Source organism: Podarcis cretensis (genome assembly GCF_951804945.1).
Source record: "Podarcis cretensis genome assembly, chromosome: 12".
NCBI lineage: Eukaryota > Metazoa > Chordata > Lepidosauria > Squamata > Lacertidae > Podarcis > Podarcis cretensis.
Window position 1 is genome coordinate 33,739,981 of NC_137181.1, and position 24,855 is coordinate 33,764,835.

At 42.8% G+C, this 24,855-nt stretch overlaps 1 long non-coding RNA gene across 1 annotated transcript in view; it reads right to left on the reverse strand.

The window, feature by feature from the left end:
* LOC307199859 overlaps positions 1 to 24,855 on the reverse strand; it is a 531,299-nt gene that overhangs the window by 139,894 nt on the left and 366,550 nt on the right. The window lies entirely within an intron of this gene.

Genomic DNA, 24,855 nt, shown 5'->3' on the forward strand with positions numbered 1-24,855 from the left:
AGAAAGAGGCCTTATCATGGTACCAAACCAGTAGCAGAGAGGCAGAATATTGGGGGGGGGGATGTGAAAGGCGCAATAGTAGTATTTTTGTGGGGTGGCTTTTTGTATCCCTTGAAAGCCCGCTTTTTGCCAAGTGCAGAAATCTTCTGGGGGCCACATGACGATGGTGGGAATGGCCAGAGGCAAAAGAGACAAGAAAATTGATGCTTTTCAGCCATATAAAAACCAGAGGTTTATATGTAACACACTCGCCCACATCTCTCCATCCAGACAAGCAATGAGGTCTTTTAGTGGTTCAAGGACAAAGTCCAGTCAGGCAAAAGCATCAAAGTCCAGTCAGGCAAAAGCACCAGAGGAGTGAAAGGTGTGGCCTGATATGGTGTGTGTTTTTTTTGGGGGGGGGTCCTAAAAAAGGCTGAACAGTTTCATTGGCTTCCTTTAAAAAAGCTCACATTTTGGGGGCCTTCCCCCAAAAGCTCAACAACTTCTGGGGTGTCTTGGCTTTTACTTTTGAGGAACTTTTCTAGTGCTCTTTTTAAATTTGCTCTTAAAATGTCATCTGGAGAGATGTTTTGGCTCAGCCTCAGTGTTCCCCTCTGTCTTCCTCACAAGAAGATGTTACACTTAAAAATAAGCCAGATCTTTTGTTCTGGAAAAAGCCACAAACCAAATTCAAGCACATTCCAAAAGACCCCCTGGGGTGAGAAGCCCACAACAGACAACTCTCACCCACAAAATGATTTCTGGATGTCTGTACACTTTTCCGTTTTTCTTCAACATGACAGATAGAGATTCCCCCCCACCCCCCAATGGCTGGGTGCATTTAACATACTTCAGAACAGAGAAAGTGGTATGTACCTTAGCCAGAAAATAAAATGACACTAGCCTACAAACCTTAATGCTCATTGACAAGCTGACACAGAAATGTTCTGAAACGGAAGTTGGGAGTATGGTAAAATTACCGGCAGTGTGCGTATAATTTTTTTCCAGAACAATGAACATATGAAAGAGTTGCTTGATTTCGTAAATGTTGCCCTCTGTAGCAGTGAAATGCCTACAGGGCCCTATAGAGACTATTTCAAACACATCAGTCAGTTTTAGGGCTCATCCACACACCACAGTAAAGGGCATGTTTTGTTGGCATCAGGTGAGAGTCAGGTGTGTGTGCTTAGATGCTCATTGTCCTAAAAGTCCTGTCCTGGAAATGAGTGCTTTTAATTCTTGCTGTTTTAATAACCTTTTCCAGCCAGTTACCATTCAATAATTATTATTGTAAAGCATAGTTATACAGTGGTACCTCGGGTTAAGTACTTAATTCGTTCCGGAGGTAAATTCTTAATCTGAAACTGTTCTTAACCTGAAGCACCACTTTAGCTAATGGGGCCTCCTGCTGCCACCGTGCCATCGGAGCACGAGTTCTGTTCTCATCCTGAAGCAAAGTTCTTAACCTGAGGTACTATTTCTGGGTTAGCGGAGTCTGTAACCTGAAACGTATGTAACCTGAAGTGTATGTAACCCGAGGTACCACTGTATATTATTCCCACCTAGCTCATCCAAGGCAGTTTTGTCTTGGGATCTCAGGTGCTAATTGCGATCCTTGCCTTATGTCACTCCTCCATTAACCCATAGAGGGCAAGGTCCCTTTGCCCCCCCCCATAAAATATTTGAGGAGGCCACCCCCACCCCCAGTTGATGGGCACTGCCATTCAAATGGTGTGTGTGCACCATGTATTGTGGTTAATTATATGGGACAGGGCTTACCTGGACCCTTCCCCCAATATTGCCATCCCTGCATTCAACCAGCTTGCACAGGATGGTTTGCATAAGCTAGCCCAGGGATTCCTTGTCTGGCACAGTACAGTGGCTTGCATTTTGCCTTCTTGTCCCCAAATATTAGCTAGATTCTGACATTCATTAATTTATTTGGTTTAGGAGAGTCTCTCCGCTCCCAAAGATTCAATCACTGCATCCTCTGTAAAGCCTGGGCTTACTGTGTGAACAATTAGTTGAATCTAAGCCTGTTGATTTCAGTGAGCATAAAGTGTGTAACTATGCATAGGACTGGCCTGGCATTTTCTTCAGCTTTGAATCATTTTCTCTGAAATCTTCAAGCACTTCTAAACTATTATTTAAAGAGCTGAATTGCTTAAACTTTCACATAGGCACATTATTTTTCTGATTGCCTGGATCTTTATGGAAGGGAGATAAACAGGAAAAAACACCAAATAATTTTGTGGCTGTGCTTGAATTTTGCTTATTAGCTGATAGATTTGTTGGCTGATAACGTTTGTTTTTAAAGTTTTCAAACTCTCTCTTACCCGATAGATTTAGAATTCAGAGACTGGTTGGCCTACAGCTGTCTTTCCATGAAGGAATCAAAATCTGGTTTAGATCTAGACTTAGGGTGGATCTAAACACAGGGGGGAAATGCTATAAATAACTCAGAAATTAGATCATTACAGGAAAAGGGAAAAAAATCTCTATGGAAAATTGTGTTTTTAAATTTCCTGCTCTCCGGCACCATCTGATGTTGCATGTTTATAGCTCATTCAAATCGCTGTTTCTTTACTAATGCAGTTATCCTTAGGTGCCATTGAAGTCACTGGGTTACATTCATGACACTGTAACTTAGTTCCCATTGAAATCAATGGGAGTTAAGGTCAACTTAAGTGTGAACAAGCAATGACAATCCCCATGTGATGTTTGCCCAAAAGCTTAATTTAGAAATACATTGAGTTAGACATCCTGGTGATATTAGCTTTGGCCTTGCTTTTGATAATACCAAGTTATCAAGATTCAACACCAAGTTTAAACTTGTCAAGCTTAAAGCATAGCCATAAACTCTGTGCAAAGAGCAGATCTTCACATCTTTACAGCACTTGGCTACACAGTGGGATCCAAGGAATAAATTTGCTGGTGTTCATTGGCTGTGAATTAATACTGATCTCCAAAGCAAACATGTTCAAAATGTGTAGACAGGCCGCAGGGTGGGAAAAGAGCAAACTTTGTCACAATGCTCTCTGTTTACTGCCATTCAGCATTCAGATAAAGGACCATTTCTCAGACGATGGGGAATGCAAGACGAATTCTTGAATTTATTATATTTAAATGCATCTTGGCAGCACAGAGCTATCCCACATCCTGTTGACAAGTGTAATATAAGATATAAGAAAACAAGGAGAGTGTCTGAGTCACCAATCCCAGATCTGTATCGCTCCGTATTGTAGAGCACATACTTGGGTAGCTTGAAATGTTATGAAAATAATGTTCACCGTCTGATTAGGTTTCTATAATACACATGGAAAGGAAATTTAGAATTAACACTGAAACTCCATCCTTCACACACAGAGCTGTGCATATTGGCTGGTCTTAAAAACTTGGGACTCGGAAATCTTTGGGCCTGGTTGAGAACAGGGGTTCCTCCTTATCTCTGAATCTTTTGCTTTGTTACTCTTTCTCCTAGACCCTTGAAATTACATAATCCTTAATGCATGCCACTTTCTTTCACATCAAACATTTGCAAATTGGCTACCACTACCATGCTAGACCTTGGAGACTAGTGGTGGCTAGGACTAGGCTTCACATACCCCTAAGCTTTTCTCTTTCCAGCATGTTTGAGCCAAAACTGGCAAGCAAAAGCCTTGAAGAGAGTATCAGATATTTGGCTGCTTCCTCAAATAATTTTCTAAACATATAAAATTAGAATTTCCCAGGAAAAGCTAGCTGAGAACTTCCTCCTCAACATCCTAAGGACTTGTTTACGTTTCTGGAGAACATTTATTCCGTTTAAAAATGATTCCACTTTCCTCCTGTAGAAACCAAAGCAGCAAGCGGCAACCAATTAACCACAATGTCAGTAAATAAAAGGGGGGCTACCAGGACAACAACAGCTTCACATAGCAGCAAAAGTCATAGCATAGTCATTGTGGCATAATACTTCCAACAGTGGAGGTTGAACATAGGCATGAGGGTTCTCCACATTTGCTTTAGGGCAGAGTGGACCAACTTTTCATACCAACTGAGCCACAAGAGTACTTCAAAATGGAACCTGTGGGCCACACACTGCCATGTTGTGTGGGGAGGGAGGGAGGCCAAAATTTGATGTGCCTCTCCCCAGCCCTCCTGTTGCCTTCCCAATGCTAGCTAAGCAAGGTGCCAGGCTTTGGGAAGGAGTCACGAGGCTCTGTCAGGGCCCTAAAGCCATCCCACCTCTTTCTCAAAGCTGGGAAAGTGCTAACTAAGTTTTGGGAAGGAGGCAGAAGGATTCTAGGACCCTGTCAGAGCCCCAACACCAAAACCTTGTTTACCTGGCTTTAAGAAGGCAGTGCAAAGGCATCAAATGTTGCCAAGGGCCACCAGAAAAGGTCTCAAGGGCCACATGTGGCGCTCAGGCTACGTGTTGGACTGCCCTGCTGGAGAGCAAGCAAAACGCTTTCAACATTCAGACATTCGGTACCACAGGCAACCTGAAATGGTGAAGCTCAGCAACATATACATCCCACAGGGCTTCTGCTTTTCTGTTTTCACTCTGAGAAGAGCCCAGATGAACGTGACCTTGCAACTAGTGTTTCTTTAAAATAAAATGAAAAACCACCCTGAGCCTAATTTATATTTGTAAGTAACACAGTGAGTGGCAATTCCTCTTGGAGGTGTAGCAGTGGGGTGAGAAAGATTCAGGGAATTACCGCTCTGACTCGTTGGCATGTGAGCGTGCGCATACACACACACACACACACACACACACACACACACATTTTATTGCCAAGTCATCCCGCAAATCTCTAATTTGGTCACTGAAGGCTTTATTCCCCTTCTTCCCTGGGTGATCAAAGCATTCATCAAAACTAAATAGCTTATGTCAAATTGGATTGAAAAGCAATCCAAATTCCAAAAGAAAACAAACTCCAGAAACTAAGTATACAGTGCAGTAGCTCTGGGAGTTTGCTGGTTGAGTGAGCTCGTGGCAACCCAGTAGATGTATCGAACCTGACACTGCTGTGTTGAACTTGCAGGCTTATTACTGGGAAACAGTGGGATTTGGCATCATAATGGTCCCATTTGTCCTCTCATCTCTCGTTGGAATAAATCAGCAGCAACCATTCCACCTCTCCAGTTTTAGGCAGAGCAGCCCCAAAGGAAGATGAAAGATGTCATCATTTTGCTTGTCAATCCAGATGCAAAAGATTGTCAGGGTGGGAAATCACTCTGTGACTGTTTGTTTTAAAATAACTTCACACTTAACTAATGTGGAGTGACCTATGAGGGGGAAAGTACAGTTAAACACAGGAAGCGTTGTTGGGAAGTATTGTCTGATTGGCTTATTTGATGTTACAGGACTTCACTCTACCAAAAAGAATGTCCCTCCAAGAATTCACTGCCTTCTTATATTCAGCTGTCATGCTATGCTATTAGCATGAGATCATCATTATGGAATCACGGCGAACAAAAGAAATATGAAGAAATAACTGAAATCTGTGAAAATGGCAAATATTATGCGCGAGAAGAAAAGCAGATAAATTCTTGTCAACATTACAAGGATCGCAGGCTGTTTGGGAAAGGAGGAAAGAAACTACCCAAGTACGATGTTTGAGATTATGCCAAAATAACCAAGGATCTCTCCAGTGCAGAACTAGAAGGCACAACACAAAAGGAAAAAGAGTCGGGAGGGAGAAGGAAATAAGCAAACTTGGGTACTAGTTCTTAGTTACAAGTTCTTCTAATGACCAGCTGGGATAGAAACAGATTGTAGGAGAGGAGGAGCCACTGGACTGGGCCTGCATAGCATTTGAAACTATAAAATTGAACGTCAATTAAAATGCCTGATGGGATAACAAAAGGCTTTAAGTAGAGAAGTGGCCTGTCTCACCTCAACTAGAATAGAGTTTTTAAAAATTAACACATGGTTCCTGGCGGATAGAACCCATACATCTGAATAATTGGGGGATCGCTAACAATTCAACCTCTGCCCAGGACTTCCAAGATTAGGCAGGGATGTAAGGGACTAAGCAGTCCTTGAGGCACCCTGGACTCAAATAGTTACTGTTCTTGTGAATTAATAAAAAGAACGTTAAACTGGCCTGGTAGCATATGGGAAGCCAGTGCACATTTGAGCATGGGAGTTATGTGCTCCCCATCAATGGTCTGTCCCCATCAATGGTCTAACCATAGAATTTTGCACCAGGCCCACCTGTTACCAAGCCCAATTCAAGGTACTAACTGTAACAGATAAAGCCCTATATGACTTGACAGGAACACCTCGTGTCCATACCAACCCCAAGTCCCAAGCCATGAGATGGGCAGAGGGAGCCCTGCTGCTGTGCCTGCCAATGAGTGTTGCTCATTGTGCAGTGACCCAGAAGAAGGCCTTCTCAGTGGTGGTGCCCCAGTTATGCAATTTTTTCCCAGTGGAAGAATCAATGGCCACAAGATTCATGGGCTTTCGCAGGTTCATGAAAACAAAATGGTTTTCAAACACCTTTGGAGACTGCCTGTGCTTTTCTTTTCGTCGGCTCTTTCTCGCAATGTTGTTAACCAAAATTATATTTTTTACGAATTACAGTATTATGCATGCTTTGTATTTTATGATGTTTTATTGATTTTGTTTTTATTAATGTGTGCTTTGATGGAAACCGTTTTGAGGTCTGCATGATATAAAGCGGTGCATAAGAATTTTAAATAAAGAAAACATACAATGGGCCGCAGTCTAAATGTTGCATGGTAAACTAGCCTACACAGGAATGCAGTCTTGGTTTCACATGGGAAATTGTGGTGAGTTAATGGGCAAGGATTGCACTGCATGCGATAAATAATAATAACAATGTGTATCATCTTAAGAAGCTGGCCAATTCCAAACTTTTTGAAAAAGCCACACCCAATTCCTTGGTAAAGCACAATGCAGTGATCAGCCCAAATTAATTCCCTCCATAGAATTTATTTCTGCAATGCCACCTTTACCTTACACTTCCTTCTGGTGGTAAGAGAAACCTTTCAGAGCAACAGTTCTGGTGCTTGTGGTCTAATGCTACAGCTTGGAAACACAAATTGCCAAATCCTTGGACCTAGTAAATAAGCATTCCTTCCAAGTATTGCATAATTCAATTATGAGCTTTGTTTAATGATTCGGTGCGAGCTTTAGATCATTTTTCCAACGAGCTCTTTAACAAAATAATCGCCATTCTCTTTTTAATGGGATTAAGAGATATGGAGTCATTTACTTAAATTACAAGAGAATTAGTTCAACTAATCATTTGAAGAGATTCAGTACGGAATAGGTGGAAGTAATTTGAATGCCAAGACTAATTTCCTTAATATCACAAAAGAATGTGTTCTTCTGATATTAATTACCATGCAGTAAAAGATTGTCAAGACTATAGTTGCCAAGCTATTCTTTTCAAGTTGGTTTCTAGGGATTGTAAAATTAAATGTTCCAAAGCAAGCTCCAGAGTTACTGGAACATCAACAATGGCACAAATCCTGACTAATATTTAGATTGCTCAGCTCTCCTGTTACAGAGGATATTGACACTCATTTGCCAATGTCCTGGTACCATTTTGTCAGTGTCTGCAGAAACTTTATCTCAAGGTCTACAATCTCATTTTCCGACTAGCTTGATGGATACCCAAACTGTGTTGATAATCAGGGTTACCACAGTACTGAATTTATATGGGGGGCAATGAATGTGTTTTAGGTCAGTTTAGAAATGATCCCCACAATATAGCTGGGACACTGGTGGCGCTGTAGTCTAAACCACTGAGCCTTTTGGGCTTGCTGATCAGAAGGTTGGAAGTTTGAATCCCCGTGATGGGGTGAGCTCCCATTGCTCTGTCCCAGCTCCTGCCAAGCTTGCAGTTTGAAAGCATGCCAGTGCAAGTAGATAAATGGGTACCACTGCAGCGGGAAAGTAAATGGCGTTTCCATGTGCTCTGGCTTCCATCATGGTGTTCCGTTGCTCCAGAAGCAGTTTAGTCATGCTGGCCACATGACCCAGAAAGCTGTCTGTGGACAAACGCTGGCTCCCTCGGCCTCAAAAGCGAGATGAGCGCCTCAACCCCATGGTCGCCTTTGACTGGACTTAAGCATCCAGGGGTCCTTTACCTTTTTAACCACATGGACAGCAAACAGCATAGTTTAGCCCAGGAGTTTTAATTTGTATATTGCTATACAGAATTGTTAGATGAATAGAGGCAGATCTAGGCATATATATATATATATATATATATATATATATATATATATACACACACACACACACACACACACACACACACACACACACACAGTGGTATCTCGGGTTACATACACTTCAGGTTACAGACTCCGCTAACCCAGAAATAGTGCTTCAGGTTAAGAACTTTGCTTCAGGATAAGAACAGAAATCGTGCTCTGGCGGCGCGGCGGCAGCAGGAGGCCCCATAAGCTAAAGTAGTGCTTCAGGTTAAGAACAGTTTCAGGTTAAGAACGGACCTCTGGAATGAATTAAGTACTTAACCCAAGGTACCACTGGAGAGAGAGAGAGAGAGAGAGAGAGAGAGAGAGAGAGAGAATTGTTTGGAGACTTTTTAGTGTAAAGTGATATACAAGTTGCTCTGGTTGTTAGCATTGGGCATCGAGAAAATTCTGATGATGATGCCAACTGGTGCCAGCACTGCTCATAGACATGATGGGGGGTTGGGGTTGGGAGCTTGAACGAAGGACCACCTCTCATTGTATGAATGAAGAAGAAGAGGAGTTTGGATTTGATATCCCGCTGTATCACTACCCGAAGGAGTCTCAAAGCAGCTAACATTCTCCTTTCCCTTCCTCCCCCACAAAAACACTCTGTGAGGTTGAGTGGGGCTGAGAGACTTCTGAGAAGTGTGACCGGCCCAAGGTCACCCGCAGCTGCATGTGGAGGAGCGGAGACTCGAACCCGGTTCCCCAGATTACAAGACTACCGCTCTTAACCACTACACCACACTGGCAGCAGATGTGTTTGTTTGTTTTTTAGCACATCCACCACATGTCACTCAATGAACACAATAGCATTTGAAATGAAGATATGCATTTCATAACTCCATAAATGGAGGATGGCTAGGGTTCCTAGGTATATTTCTTCAAAGATGTGCATTGCCCCTTTAAATATCACATTTCTCACCATCTCTGCCACACACAAACACACATACACACACACACACACACATGCTATGAAGCCTTCAAAATTGCAAGATTGTTCCAGGCTGGGCATGCCAGCCGCATTCAGCCTGCGAAATGGAAATGATAGTGACTTAACCCACACAGCCCCTATGAGAATAAAACTATAAAACTAGACCTTGGCATTCCGAGAACAAAAGGTTGCATCACAATTCAAGACAATAAACTAAAAAGGACAGAAAGAAATCCGTTTTACTGGAGCATTCCAAGGGGTAGGTCAGTTCTCATTTCATTCAAGCCAATTCTATTTTGAGCCCCGTAATCCAATTGTGTACATTAATAAATAGCTATCGAGAGAAAGTGGATTTGCAAGTGCTCTTTTTATTTAATTTCTAGTTAGTGGATATTGTTAAGTGAGCCAGATGGTCGTAAGGAAGCTAAACACTTAGAAGGATTTGAAAGCAGAAACCATTAGGACAGCAGTTAAAAACAAGAAAGGGGAGGGAGGGGAAAGAAGTGCTTGGTATTTTAATGCAGCTTTAAGGAAGGCCTCCATCTGCACTGTACACTTAAAGCAGTATTATACCACTTCTAACAGTCATGGATTCCATGGAGCTAAAATTTCCTGAGTGGATTTGCAATGAATTCCTCTTCATAGGAACTATTGGGAAAGCATGCAGTCTTGTTTTCTCCATTCATGAATCCTGCTTCTACTACTTTCATTCTTTTTAGGGGTTCCCATGATCAGGGCCATCTTTAGCATACACGCCACCAGAGGGCAAAGATCTGCCCAGCACCCTAAAATTTAGTTTAGCTGCCCCCAAATTAATTTTTATTGAGCTTTTTTTGGGAGGAGGAAGCCAAAGTTGTTCATCTTTTTGGGGGAGGACGAACTCAAAGTTGTTCAGCCTTTTTTTTGGGGGGGGGGGTGCTCACTTGTAACAACAACACATCAGAAAAAAACTGGTGTTTCCTGACTCGTCGGGAATATTTGATGCTACAAAGTAACAGAGTGACGGAGGAGGGGGGTGGGGAATTTCGCTCCATTGCTTTTCACTGCCGCCAATCAATAGGGACCAATATACAGTAGGTATACATTTGGCACCCCCAAGAATTGGGCACCTGGGTGCCCCACACCCCTTGCACCTGCCTGTAAAGAAGGCCCTGCCCATGATGTTATCTGTTGTTCTTTCATATCCTTCGGGACCTTATCCTTTGTCTTTACCCCCAAATTTCCCAACAACCACTCCCAATGATTTCATATAGATGTTAAACAGCCTTGGGGACAAGGTGGTACCATGCAGCAGCTCCCCACAAAACAACTACCTGAAAAACGATCACCCAACACTCTTCTCTGAAACCGACCCCAGAGATAGGATTGCAGCCAATGTAAAATAGTGCCTCCAGTACCCATCCTACTAAGTCGGGTCAGAAGAATACCATTGCGAAGGTTTAAAAAGCCAGCGAAGATAAGATTCCCTGCTGTAGACATTATTCTCAACATGAGGACAGCAGTGGGATGGATAGGAGCAACACTGCAACTTTGAGAAAACACAAGCGCCTTTCAAAACACTTCCCCCTACGCACTGTTTCATTGACTCGCTACTTAACTAGAAAGAAGTTGCATGAGTACTTGGCAGAAGATCTATTTACCAAACACGAGCATAATTGAAAAACCAAAATATCTCACTGGCGCACCCCCAACACCATTTTACACAAGAGTTTATTTTTAGCCAAGGCCTCTTTTTGTGTGTGTCTGTCTATAATTTAGACTACATGGTTATCTGCACAAGGAAGCACATCTAGGCCCTGCTAGGATGCATGCATTCAAAAAGCAGGTGATCAAACTGTTCTGTGCCACATGCTCAAAAGCCTATTTTGGCATTCAACAGTATATAAATTAATAAATTTTATTAGTTTATTATTTTAACGTACATGTCCATTAAACAAATGGAAAATCAGAAGCTAGATTCTCGCCTGTTATTTCAATGCAGTGTTCTCAGGCAGCCATAATAAATGCAAGCTATGGAGGAACTTTGATGCTCCAGAGAGGTTCCTCTTCTCCCTTGACCAGCATGTTTCATTTTTCCCCTCTGTACTTAGCATTAGGTTATAGCCACTGCAAGCAAAGCAAGGTCATAATGTCAAGCAAATGTTCCAGTCCTTAATTTCTTATCACTTCCACTGCCTTATAGTGACACTTGCTGGTAGAAGATGGGACTAGAAGGAAAACCACAACGTCCCCTCCAAGCAACATCAATACTAAAATAACCAAAGCAGGGGTCCCAGATGTGGCTGGATTTGAGGTCCCATCAGTCCTCCAGTTAATGGCCAGGGCAGATAGATCACCAAATCTGATGGGCCACAGGGATGGCTCTGACCTGAAGTCAAACGGTTAAACCTGGTCATCATTGTGGGATTTCTTTTAAAACATGAACTAGAATTTTAAGAAGCTGGTGAAAGACACCTCAAGTATGGTAGCTGAAGGATAAATAACATATTGATTCAACAAAGCTTTCATTTATGGTGGTTTTACTGGTAATTTTAACTGATAGTGCTTCAAGAGCAGTTTCACTTAAAAAGCAGAAAATGCATTTTAGACATAAATTGACCTCTTATAATAGCCAAGGGCTTATGGGAGGTAGCTCTACAAGACTACAGTTTAATACTGCTAGCTGGAGGACATATATTTAAGTATTTGCTTTGGGAAATGTCACATTCATAAACAGACCAGCAGGCTCACTTTTATTTACTGGTAGTTCCAAATCTTAATTAATAGGCAAAGGAGCATTTTCACCTGTTGCCTGCAAGCAGCAATTGACTGGGTTTTTGTAATGTCACGGAATTGTCACAAACATTCCAACTGCTAAGGAAAGGTCAGTTGAGAAAACAATAATATACATGTGAGAGCAGCAAAAGGTCAGTTTGGGGTGGAACATACATTTCATGGCCTACGGACAGTAAAACCTCAGTGGCATTTGTGGGAAGAGGGACTAGAGAAGGAGGATGACTTGGAAGCAAGGAAGTTGAGCAATGCTCAAGGAAGCTGAATAAGAGGCAATGAAGGAAGGAAAAGAAGACTCAGAAAGCAGAGGGACTGAGGCATTGACACTACTGAGAAGGTAGCTGGAGGAAGCAGAGGGGTGAGAGGAGTGTAGGAGGCAGGGATTTGAGGAAAGGACTGTTCAGTGAGAAAATGGCACATAAGAAAACAAATATACTGAAGTGTAGGCAAGATATAATGATAACAGCAAGAACCTTTATTGAACTAACAGAACTGGACAACAGGGACAAAGCAACCACTTATATACATTTCTGGAGGCCTGGGCCACTCCCAGTCCCAACGTGATTGGCTGTCTAAACTTCCAGGCTACAAATCATAAGTCAGGGTTTAAGGGCCAATGGCAGAGGCCTAAATCCTGAAATGTTCTGTGATTGGATATCATGTATCGAATCAGAACACAGGGGCTCAGAATCCTTAGTCCAGACTCAAGCTCAGGCAACACCGACCACTGAATACATAACATATGCTATGTAGCAGTTATGAATAAGGGTGACTCTATACTATTGGTGGGCAAGACAAACAGAACCAGGAGCCATTATGAGTCAGTGAACAAGAGAAGTGAGGTGTAATGAAATATTATAATTTAGAAACACTTTCTTATATGGGAATAATAGTCAGCAACACTGACATTGAAATGTTTTGGGCAAGCCTTAATACCACCTGGGGCCGTGAAAGCAGAGGCAGACTTAAAGCTGTTGCATCCACTCTAGGGTCAACTTTGCAAATTAAAGTTGTTCCGTGGCAGCCCTCACGCCTGTCTCTATCAATGCTCCAAGGCAAAGAGCCCAAAGGCACAGGAACTGGAGTGGAAGTATTTAAAGAGCCAGCCAGATTTTTGGCTTTAGGACTTGACGGCCCAATATTGGTGCATCCTCTTAATAAACAGGAAGTTAGTGAAATACAGGAAAAGCAAAAACTGAGGACAGGAAATGGTGATATATTGGAAAATAATGAAATTTCTCTTTGTGCGCAATGTTCAAATGGTTTGGGCCTAGGCCAGCACAAGCCAGTTCCAGAGCTGCAGGAACTGGTTAGAGGGAGTCCCTGGCTATGTTCCCTCCAGTGGGGCTCCTCCAATTAAAGTGCCCCCCCCCAAGCTGCTGCCTCACTCCTCTAACTGCCTGCTCATTCCCCTAGCCTCGGATTTACCTGGGAACAATGGAGAGGCCTGGAGAGCCAACTGCCATTTTGATTTTCCCATAATGCTCCAGCTCAGCATCAAGCATTGTGTGAAAGTTGAAATGCCAAAAGTTCCATGTCCAAGGAAACCCCAGAGGGGCCAAACAACAACCCCAGTGGGCCCTGCAGGGGAGGCTTGACCTCTGGCAGGCCTTCCTGGCTATTGCCACAGCTTTTGCTGGATTTGACATAAGACGTTAATTATAGTCCATCTGGGACCACCTATAGAGGGAGCTATCCCACCTGACAGGCCACATGGCCAGTGAGCTGCATACAGCCACTTTCCTCATTGGCCTGTCCTTTACCTTTCCTCCCTTTGATCTTTGCCAAATATGACAATCTAGTCCAAAGTGCAACTTGAGCATGAAAATGTAGAAGAGAAACACTTCCCCCAGGACCAAAGCCAAGTTAGTATTTGGTTTCAGTATTAGTTCTTCTATGAACACAAACAAAGAAGTCTTGTCACATGCATACTTCCCTTCAACAACAGCAGAAACACTGGGCATGAATGTCTAGCATTGCATGGCGAACAAGACACTTGTATGTCAGCTGTTGCTAAATAACTGTGTGTGTGTTTGTGTGTGTGTGTGTGTGTGTTTATAAAAAGAGAAAGCTTGGTAGAGAAGTCCAGCTGTGTCTCAAAGAGGGGGAGGTGCAGAGAAAGGTCCCCTCGTTTATCATTTTATTCCATTTCTGTTATTGTATTTCTATTCTGTGTTTCTTCCACAGGAGTCAGCCAGTGTGGTGTAGTGGTTAAGAGCAGTAGTCTCGTAATCTGGGGAACCGGGTTCACGTCTCTGCTCCTCCACATGCTGCTGCTGGGTGACCTTGGGCCAGTCACACTTCTTTGAAGTCTCTCAGCCCCACTCACCTCACAGAGTGTTTGTTGTGGGGAAGGAAGGGAAAGGAGAATGTTAGCTGCTTTGAGACTCCTTAAAGGGAGTGAAAGGCGGGATATCAAATCCAAACTCTTCTTCTTCTCTTCTTCTCTCATCCAGAAGTGGACTGGACTCATGGCTGCTTAGCTTTAAGACATTGGCTTCAAGACCACATGCCTCTGAGAACTCTAATCAGTGGACAGAAGAGGGAATTTATGCAGGTACAGCTAGTTTTACAGCAGGGCTGGTGAACCTCAGGCCCAGGGCCAGATGTGGCCCTTCAGTCCTCTCTCTTTCACCCTCTCAGCTTCTGGACATCCTTCTGAGCCAACTTGATGTCACCCCCCTTGAGTCCCCCAGGTTGTCCAGGAGGGAATGTGGCTCTAAGGTTGTGATGCAGGGATGCTTCTCCATCTGTCTGGCCAATTATTAAATACAGCAACAACCCTTAATTGAGCCAGAGTTATTATACCCATAAGGAGCTGTCCATATCAGCAATTGGGAGCAGGTAAAGGAGAAGAGCAGAGCAGTACTTTTATGGGGTTTTATGTTCTTCCAATTTTCTTGGTGTTTTCTGGACATGGTTGCTACCTGCCAACTTAAGGGTAGGATATTCACAGTCTAAAGAAAGAAAGACATCTGCAGGCATATAAGCCCCTTCAGATGCTATTCCACAACACTTCAGAGACCACGTGGCCTCAGTAGAGGCTGGTCCCTTAGGGCAAATGGGGCACTGCCCCACCAACCTCAGCCTATGCCCACCTGATTGCCCTCTTACAACCAAACAGGCTGTGGCTCTGCCTAGCATTGGCTCTGCTGCCACCTACTTCCAAGCTCCTTACTTTCTGCCCTACTAATCCCATTGGGATACAGTTCCCAGGGGTTTTTTTTTGGGGGGGGAGCCATGATTGTTGTCATGACTACAGTGGTACCTCGGTTCCTGAACATAATCAGTTCTGGAAGACCATTTGAATTCCAAAACGTTTGAAAACCGAGGCGCAAAGGGCCGTCTTGAGAAAACTGAAAAACACACAGTAGAAGCTGTTCGACTTCTGAGGTGCGTTCGAAAATCAAAGCATTTACTTCTGGGTTTTCAGCATTCGGGTTCCAAAACATTTGTCAACGGAGACGTTTTGAAACCAAGGTACCACTGTATATACAATGTACATAGTGTTGCTGGGGCCTACATTTAATGTATTCAGTAGGTCTCTCTCTCTCTCTCTCTCTCTCACACACACACACACACACACACACAGCCAGAAACAGTTTCCAACAGTTTCATTGGCTTTGGAAGTAACCATTAAAAAGTCCTCTTTTGTCCCCAAATTGTTACCATACTAATCTACAACAATGGGGGATCAAATTGCAGTTTTTTGTTTTGTTTCTTGCCATAAAGCATTAGATGGAAACTGTGGCCTTGATGTAAACAGTCAAATTCCGGCAAATGGTATTAGTCATCCCTTTGTATGCCCGGCATTCAGTTCCAAATAGCAAAGCCGGGAGTTACAGATAACGTCCAGAGCTGCCAAAGGGATCCAAAAGCTTTCTTCAGAAAAACAGCCCTGGCGAGGATGAGTAAGACTTGACATTTTCAAGTTTGGAATTTTCGTAAATGTCCCCCTCCCAGAGGATAACTAGATTTCCAAATATTTGGTTCATTGTGGTGTGTCTCTTTTGATGCTGGAGCCATAAAATCCATCGGAGGAGCACGCTGAGTAGGAAAACAATTTATTTAACTCTTTGATGACAGTTATTTAAAATGACCAAACTAGCAGGGAGTTTTGGAGAAAGAGAGCATGGTGAATAAGTTAACAGGGCAGTGTGCTATGGTGGTTGGAGAGTTGGACGAGGACCTGGGAGACCAGGGTTCAAATCGCCACTCATCCATGAAGCTCATCGGGTGACCGTGGTCTCTTAACCTAACCTACCTCACAGGGTGGTTGAGAAGATAAAACATTGAGGTGGGAGAAGCATCTGCACCACTTTGAGTAGCCTGGATGAAAGGTGGGCTGCAGATGTAACACAATAATAAAAAACAAACAAAATAATCAGAATGGTTATTTGAGTGGCACCTGCAATGATGCATTGCTAATGTGATCCACCGTGCATTGGGTTTGATGAAGTGTTGTATTTGTGATTGATGTCCCTTGTGTACAGAGCAAGTGCTGAAGAATCCCTCCTTGCCCCCAGAGGCAAAATGTGAAAGCTTTTCAAAGAGGCTGTTGAGGAGGCTCAATAAGAATTCACCTGTATAATGAACTTATAGTACAATGGTATTTGTAGCAAGTCTCTTGGTGTTTAATGATGCTGTGCTCTCCAGATACCACTACAGCTCCCATTATCCCTGCCATTACTCACACTGGCTGGGGCTGATGGGATTTGGAGTTCAACTTGTGGAGGACCACAAATTCTCCATTCCTAGTTTTCAGGACTAGGAATGTGGTACCTTGGTTCTCAAACTTAATCCATTCTGGAAGTCTATTCCAAAACCAAAGCGTTCCAAAACCAAGGCACGCTTTCCCATAGAAAGTAATGCAAAATGGATTAATCCGTTCCAGACTTTTAAAAACAACCCCTAAAACAGCAGTTTAACATGAATTTTACTGTTTAACAAGACCATTGAAATGAAAGCAATAATCAATATACTGTACTATAAAATAAATAGGACAGTATTGTAGATGATAAAAATTAAATATATTTTTTTTTTCTTACCTGCACTCATGATATTCATTGTTTGGATGGGGGCTTTTATCCATTTCTGCAGTCACACAGTCAATCAGTCAATCAGTCAATCAGTCAATCAGTCAATCAATCAGTAGCTGGGTTCCACACAGTCACAAAAACAAATTAGCCGGAAAAGCTTCAAAAACAAAAATGCAAAATAAATAGCAAAAACAAAAGCGCCAAACTTAATCCACTCCGGATGTCCATTTGACTTCCGAAATGTTTGAAAACCAAGGCACAGCTTCTGATTGGTGCAGGCACCCCAGAAACAATAGCCGACAACCGCATCGGACATTTGGCTTCCAAAAAACATTTGAAAACCAGAACACTTACTTCCGGGTTTTTGGCATTTGAGTACCAAGGTACCACTGTATCTAACTTGTGCTGTAGTCAATTGTTCTCCTGACACACAAACATCAAGAGTACACATCCCTAGTCAGGAGGATTGTGGCCATGCCCTCCTTCAGGCTTGACCTAATAATTAGATCCCATAGAAATGCCTCACCTGTATTTTCCCTAACAAAAGAAATGTATCTGGAAGCTTTTCCATGGACTATCAAAAAGAGTAATCTTAGTCATTCTTTGGCCCCATTAACTCTCTGTTTACACATATTAGCTAGGTTTCAAAACTGATTCCACTGTATAAAAATCATGGCTTTTAAAGATATTTTAGATGCAAAGATTATGCCCTTTCCTGAGAAAGCCATCTTCCAGCATTTATAACATAAGCAATTGCATTTGAAAGGTTGCTGGCGACCACATGCATTTTTGCATAAGGGCATCATCTAGACTAAACAAGGTCAACTTGATGAGGGATTCAGTGAGTCCACCTAGGAATAATTTCCTTTTAACATTTAAAGCTCATCCCCACACCAAAGTATTTCAGGAATTCTGCTACATCATAGGAAAAAAATAGCACATATACACCCTCAAGCTGAAAACCTCAGCGCATAAACAGAGGTGACCTTAGGTGGAAATCTGGCTTGGAAGTGAGAAGTGTTATAAATGGTCTCTATGTTTCTAATTCAGGCAATAAATTAAAGATGTTCTCTCCCCCACGCCCCATAATAACAAAAGTCCATTAGTAATATCTTTAGACCATTACCCGTAAAGTTAACTATTTTTCATCCACCACCCTGAATCTCAGCACACTCAGGCTTTGCAAAAGGGGCAGCCAAAAGGGTGCCATCCCATAAGCTCCAACCTACTTGGCCAGTGGTCAGAGAGGATAGGAGTTGAAGTCCACAGCATCTGGAGGGCACCGTGTTGGCAACCATTGCTACAACACTTGTTAGTTGTGAGCGCTGTGTGTGTGTGTGTGTGAGAGAGAGAGAGAGAGAGAGAGAGAGAGAGAGAGAGAGAGAAAGAGAGAGAGAGAGAGAGAGAGAGAGAGAGAGAGAGAGAGAGAGAGAAAGAAGGAAAGAAAGAAAGAAAGAAAGAAAGAAAGAAAGAAAGAAAGAAAGAAAGAAAGAAAGAAAGGGACAACTGCATCTTGTTCCTGTTATAGAACCTTTCACGTGAACAAATTCCACATTACTCTTCTGAAAGCTTTTAGTATGTCTGCAATCATGTTTGTCAACTCAAATGAATTCTGAGAAGATCTCTATGTTGCTGCTTTATGCAGCATATTGGCTGGAAGTGGGGTGAATAAAAAAGAGAGAGAGAGAGAGAGAGGTAAAGGGACCCCTGACCATTAGGTCCAGTCGTGACCGACTTTGGGGTTGCGGCGCTCATCTCGCTTTATTGACCGAGGGAGCCAGTGTACAGCTTCCAGGTCATGTGGCCAGCATGACTAAGCCGCTTCTGGCGAACCAGAGCAGCACACGGAAATGCTGTTTACTTTCCCGCCAGAGCGGTACCTATTTATCTACTTGCACTTTGACGTGCTTTCGAACTGCTAGGTTGGCAGAAGCTCACCCCGTCACGGGGATTCGAACCGCCGACCTTCTGATCGGCAAGTCCTAGGCTCTGTGGCCACCCGCATCCCTTGAGAGAGAGAGAGAGAGAATAAAAAAGCAACAACACTTGGCTCCAGAGCAATGGTTCCCAACCAGCTAAGTACTGCAGACCCCCTACTTTTTAAAAGCCAAGCCATGGACCTTTGAAAATGTTTATATCTCTGTGGAAGCTTTCGTTACGTGAATGGTGCCACTATACCCTCCAACATGTCCCAGAGCAAAGCTAGGCCATGTTCCTGCATGAGTCACATAACCCACGGAAGAGCACGATGCCTCAAAACACATTTTGGGGGGCACCGCAATCTTGCACAAGACACAGCACAATCTCACACATTTTGGGGGCTTCCTCAAAATGGAATGTTCCAGACAGTTAATGGGTATGTGCCATGGACCCCCTGAGTGGGCTACATAGGCCCCCTGGGGCTCACAGACCACCAATTGCTAACCACTGCTCTGGGGCAAACATATCTACAAAAATGGGGCCCTTCAACAAAACATTGCAGGGTGAAGCAGGAGTGGGAGAATCTGTCAAGTTTGGTGCTCTCAGGTTATCTTTCCAACCTTAAATTCAGTTCTCCACATGCATGCAGCAATTTGCGTGTATGGTTTTTTTTAAGCCTCATGAGAACTCTTTAGCATTTTGGTGTGAGTTTCTCCCTAATGAACTCAGGCAGATTTGACACTCTCGCACATTTTTGCAAGCAATTTTCCCTCATAAAATGAACTTTGGTGTGTAATATTCTATGCACACTTCCCCCTAATGTATGTATTTTGCAAACTTGGGTTGGAGAACAGAATCCAAAATTCAGATACCGGTAAGTGAATTTTGAAGGGTGGCTGTGTTTCAGTTCTCATATTCTTTCAGACACCGGCATAGCAACCCCCACTGGCACCAGGAGTGGGGGAGGGTATACACGCACATGTACCCCCCACGCCATGGGGCAGGGCATCCAATTGGGGAAAAGCAACCGGTGTGGGGAAAAACATTGTGTGGTGCACCACTGGGAGGGCACTTGGGACTCGGGAGGCAAATTTGCATGCCAGTGCATGCCAGCTGCACCTCTCCTGGGTGTCCCTTCCAGGTGCCCTCCTGGCAGCGCAGTCCCCACACTTTTTCGGGCAGCGCTGGTTCTACTGGAGGGCAGCTGCGGCCAGGAGGGAGGTAGCAGCTGGGGTGCCCTGTGAGCAGGGCTGGATTTAGGTTTGATGAGGCCCTAAGCTATTGAAGGTAATGGGGCCCTTTATATGTCTAGCTGTCCTTTGTCAACAACAAATTGTCACTATTTTTGTGTGTTGAATATATGCTATATGGTAATTTATGGACCTAAAAGGTATTTAAAGCCATTTGCACATAACAAATAGGAGCCTACACAACACAAAACACTGTTGTCATATGTAGGTTTTATTTTATTTGTTTTTTATCTTATATTTTGGAAATGTACATCCAGCTTTTTTTTTCTTTAATTTTTTTGGGGCCCCCCAAGAGAGTGGGGCCCTAAGCTATAGCTTGTTTAGCTTATACGTAAATCTGGCACTGCCTGCGGGCCTCGTGCCACCCAGGGCACACCCCATGCTATGTTCTCAGGCAGCACTGGGCTCGCCTGCTAAAGGGTGCCCTGCAGCCTGTGCCCCCCCTTCCTTTGCTACTGCTTTCAGAAAGTGCACCTTTGGGACATTGGGTTTTAAATATGAACTGAAATGAATTTCTTCCCCAAATTGTAGTGTGGACTGCTTCAGTTCAGGATTCCAGCTGCTCCATTTCCCCTCACAATAGTCAGTTGACATTCTGCAGCCACTATACATGCTCAGTCCCCATTGTGGGCACCTTGGCTTTTGGAGATAGTACTTTTCCACCTATAAGACACCCCCATGTATAAGACACCCCCTATTTTGGGGGACTGAATTTTCAGAAATGGGGGGAGATGGCAAAAAGTTGTTGAGCTTTTTTTGTGGAGAATTGCCCAAGATTGTTGAGCTTTTTTGGGGGAGGATTACTGGGGGTTCTTGAGCTTTTTTAGAGGGGAGTGCCAAAAATTGCTCACCTGCACGCATTGCAAAATCCGCCTGCTATCTGTCCCCTCGTTAGCAGAAGCTGCCAATCGCCCGCCCAATTGCCGCAGCGCCGGCCAATCAACAACACCCGTTGACACAGCATAGCCACTGACAGGCACGGCAACAACCAATCAAACGTCCACCCCATGCACTATCCATGTATAAGACGACCCCCACTTTTTAGCATGATTTTTAAGGAGAAAAACCTCATCTTATACATGGAAAAGTATGATATTTGTGTGCTTGTCAAATCAAGAATAGATTTGTCCATTCTTGTAGCGCTCACCAGGTGGCAGCAGAAGCCTAAAATGTTTCTGCAGTAAACTATCAAATAACTCCTTGCAGCTGTATAAAAACCCTGAAATGATATGTAATAGAATGGTTAATTCCAAAATGGACTTGGTTTTGCTCTCTGTTTTTGTTTATCAGAAGACTGAGTAGAAAAGCTGGAAGAGCATGTAAAAAGAACTGATACAGTATCACAAAAAATAGTTTCAAAAATATATCAAAATGTAAGAATTACATAAAAATAATAATAGAAAAGGACCAAGATATCCTGACATTACTATTCATCTGAATGTTAGGTTGTTCATATGTGTTATAATATTTAATATACCTTTATAGCTATTCCTAATAATATATGTTGCTTTGTTAAATCCCTGTCTGCCTTTTGAAATTGATGAAGACTTAATTATTCACATGCCATTAATGTACAAACATACACACAATTTTATTTGTGTGCTGCCGTTCCACTGTTCAAACCATGCTCAAGGCGGCTTACAAAATGGCAAATATACATAACTACAATGTAACAGAAGTAGTCATAAACAAAAAGTAAAGCATTAAAAATACATAGCCAAACTGAACAATTTCCACACAAATCACAACAAAATCTAAAATAAAAATATAAGAAAAATATGGCTTATGAAGGTGTAGCTATAGGGAGTTGTCATGATGAGTACCTGCACTTCAGAATTTACCCCTACAGCCACCTGAGGTATCACATATTTATATTTCTTATTATTGAAGGATAGGGTGGAAGTATTTGAATTAAACAACATGGTTTACAATGATAAAAATATGAATCAAAAGTTTAAAACCAAGCATTCCATCTCTCTCCTCCAATCAGGCGCTTATCTTCCTTTCCCCATGTCTACCCCCTAACCCTGTCTCCTCTGCTCAAACCTCACAGGATTTCCCCTCAAAAGTTGTCAGTGACAACTAGGCCTCGATCAAGTTTCAGCTAAGCCTGGAGTCTTCATCAAAGCCTGATTCGAGACTCAGGTTTGCATCTCAGACAACAGCAGAAAATAAATCTTATTTCTCTTCCCTGTATGGGCACAGGGTGGAGCTAGAGAACAAGTCTTTCAGGAAATCATTTGTATGGCAGTTGAACACATCACCTGCAAAAGGAAAATGAAAGGAGTAAAAATTGCTATAGCAATAATGCTAAAAAGAGACAGAGAAAGAGGCAGGATCCAATAATAAAACTGCTCCTGGGAGGGAAATAGAGGAAACCCTGGAATCAGCTAAATAAATGTCGTTTTGAAATCTGTGGTTAAAATTAGTGCATTATCTTGATTCAAAATGGCCTCCAATTGCATCTGAAAAGCCTGCCTCTTCATCTCAGGAGCCATCATGCAAAAGAGCAGTTCTGCCAATGGAGGAATGTAGAAAAGGGAATCCCTCAAGGATCGTTAGTGGTACCTGTGCTTTTAAACTTGTTCATACACCACATAGAGTTGGGATGAGCAGCGAGGTACACAAGCTTGCTGGTGATACTAAATTGTTCAAGGACAGCATATTAAAAAGCAGAAACATCACCTTGCCGACAAAGCTCCGTATAGTTAAAGCTATGGTTTTCCCAGTAGTGATGTATAGAAGTGAGAGCTGGACCATAAAGAAGGCTGATCGCCGAAGAATTGATGCTTTTGAATTATGGTGCTGGAGGAGACTCTTGAGAGTCCCATGGACTGCAAGAAGATCCAACCTATCCATTCTTAAGGAAATCAGCCCTGAGTGCTCACTTGAAGGACAGATCCTGAAGCTGAGACTCCAATACTTTGGCCACCTCATGAGAAGAGAAGACTCCCTGGAAAAGACCCTGATGTTGGGAAAGTTGAAATGCCAAAAGAATTGTATTTGTATCTGATATCAGCCATTTTATTTTCAATTCCTTTCCTAATGATTCCTAGCATTAGGAAAGGAATTGAAAAGAAAACGGTTGATATCAGATATAAATACAAATCTACAGCAAGCCCACAATTCAAATGCTGAGCACAGCTCTCGCCAAGGAGGATATTGTAGAGTTGGAAAAGGTTCAGAAAAGGACAACGAAAATCATCAAGGGGATGGGGCAAGTCCCCGCGAAGGAAGGTTACAACATTTTGGGCCTTTTTACTTCAGAGAGAGGGAGAGTAAGAGGCAAACATGATGCAAGTGAATAAAATAATACACAGTACAGAGAAAGGGGATAGATAAGACACAACATAACACAAGAACTCAGAGGCATCCAATGAAACAGAGCGATGGGACATTCAGGACAGGCAAAAGGAAGTATTTCCTACACGCAGTGCAGTCAAGCTATGGAATTGGCCTCAACAAGAGAAAATGGTGGCCACCAATGTGGATGGCTTTGAAGGAGGATTGGAAAAATTCACAAAGGCTTATCAAAGGCTACTAATCCTGATGGCCATGTTCTACCTCCACTGCCAGAGGCCGTATGTTTCTGAATACCAGTTGCTGGAATCCCCCAAAGGGGAGACTGCTGTTGTGTTTAGGTCCTGCATCCCAAAGGCATTTGGCTGACCAAAGGATGCTGTATGGGTTGAGCCACTGGCCTGATCCAGCAGGCTATTCTTAAATAGCTTGGGGCCCGTTTACTTGATGGAACATACTTCCTAATATTTGCTTGAGGACCCTGTCCTGCATCCCACTGGTGGGAGTTGTATGTTATGTTGAGACATGGGAGAGGGCTTTCTCCACTATGGTGCCCAAGCCATAGAGCACTCTCTCCTTGGAGGCTTGAGTGGTGCCAACACTGATGGCACTCTGGCCCCAAGTAAAGACCCAGCTGTTTATTCAAGCATTTTGGGTTGCTGATTGCAATTTAGCATCATCTGCTCACTGCCTGATGATTATTGCTGATTATCTAATGAACTGTGGATTTAATTGATGTGTACCTGGTGCCCGAGATATAGGGCAGGTTAGGGGTTGTTGTTTTTTTTGTAATTATATTTTATTAAGTATCAACATTTTTAACATATACAGTCAAAATTTCGTCTTTTCTCTTATTTTTATCGACTTCCCACCCCTTTTTTCATGGAGTTGCTGTTCTTCCCGTTCTGCTGCACCCTATCTTCTATCAAATCACAACCACAATATTATAATCTATTTACTTCTGTTGCTCATAGCTCTAGTCCTGCTTGCGAGTTCATCATACTATATTTCTTTAGTCCAAAAAAGGCATCCATTCTTCTATAAAACACTCGTTAGTTTTGCTGTTAATTTTGCCAGTTCAGCATAGTCCATTATCTGACATATCCCTTCTTCTTAAGTTGGAACAACTTCTTCCTTCCATTTCTGTGCGTATAGATTCCTAGCTGCTGCTGTTACGTACAACTTTAACATTTATTATTATTATTATTATTATTATTATTATTATTATTATTATTATTTTCTGTCCCTATAATCCCTAACGGGTTAGAACTATTTTAATTAACAAGTGAACTATGGTACCCAAGATTCCTTTTGCAAACTAGGATTGCCAGCTTCTTGCCTAGAAACGGTGTACATGCTCCTAACCACCAATCAGGACTGCAGACACCATTTTCCCACAAGTCCCTTGTGATGGGACAGAGTAGTGAGAGTG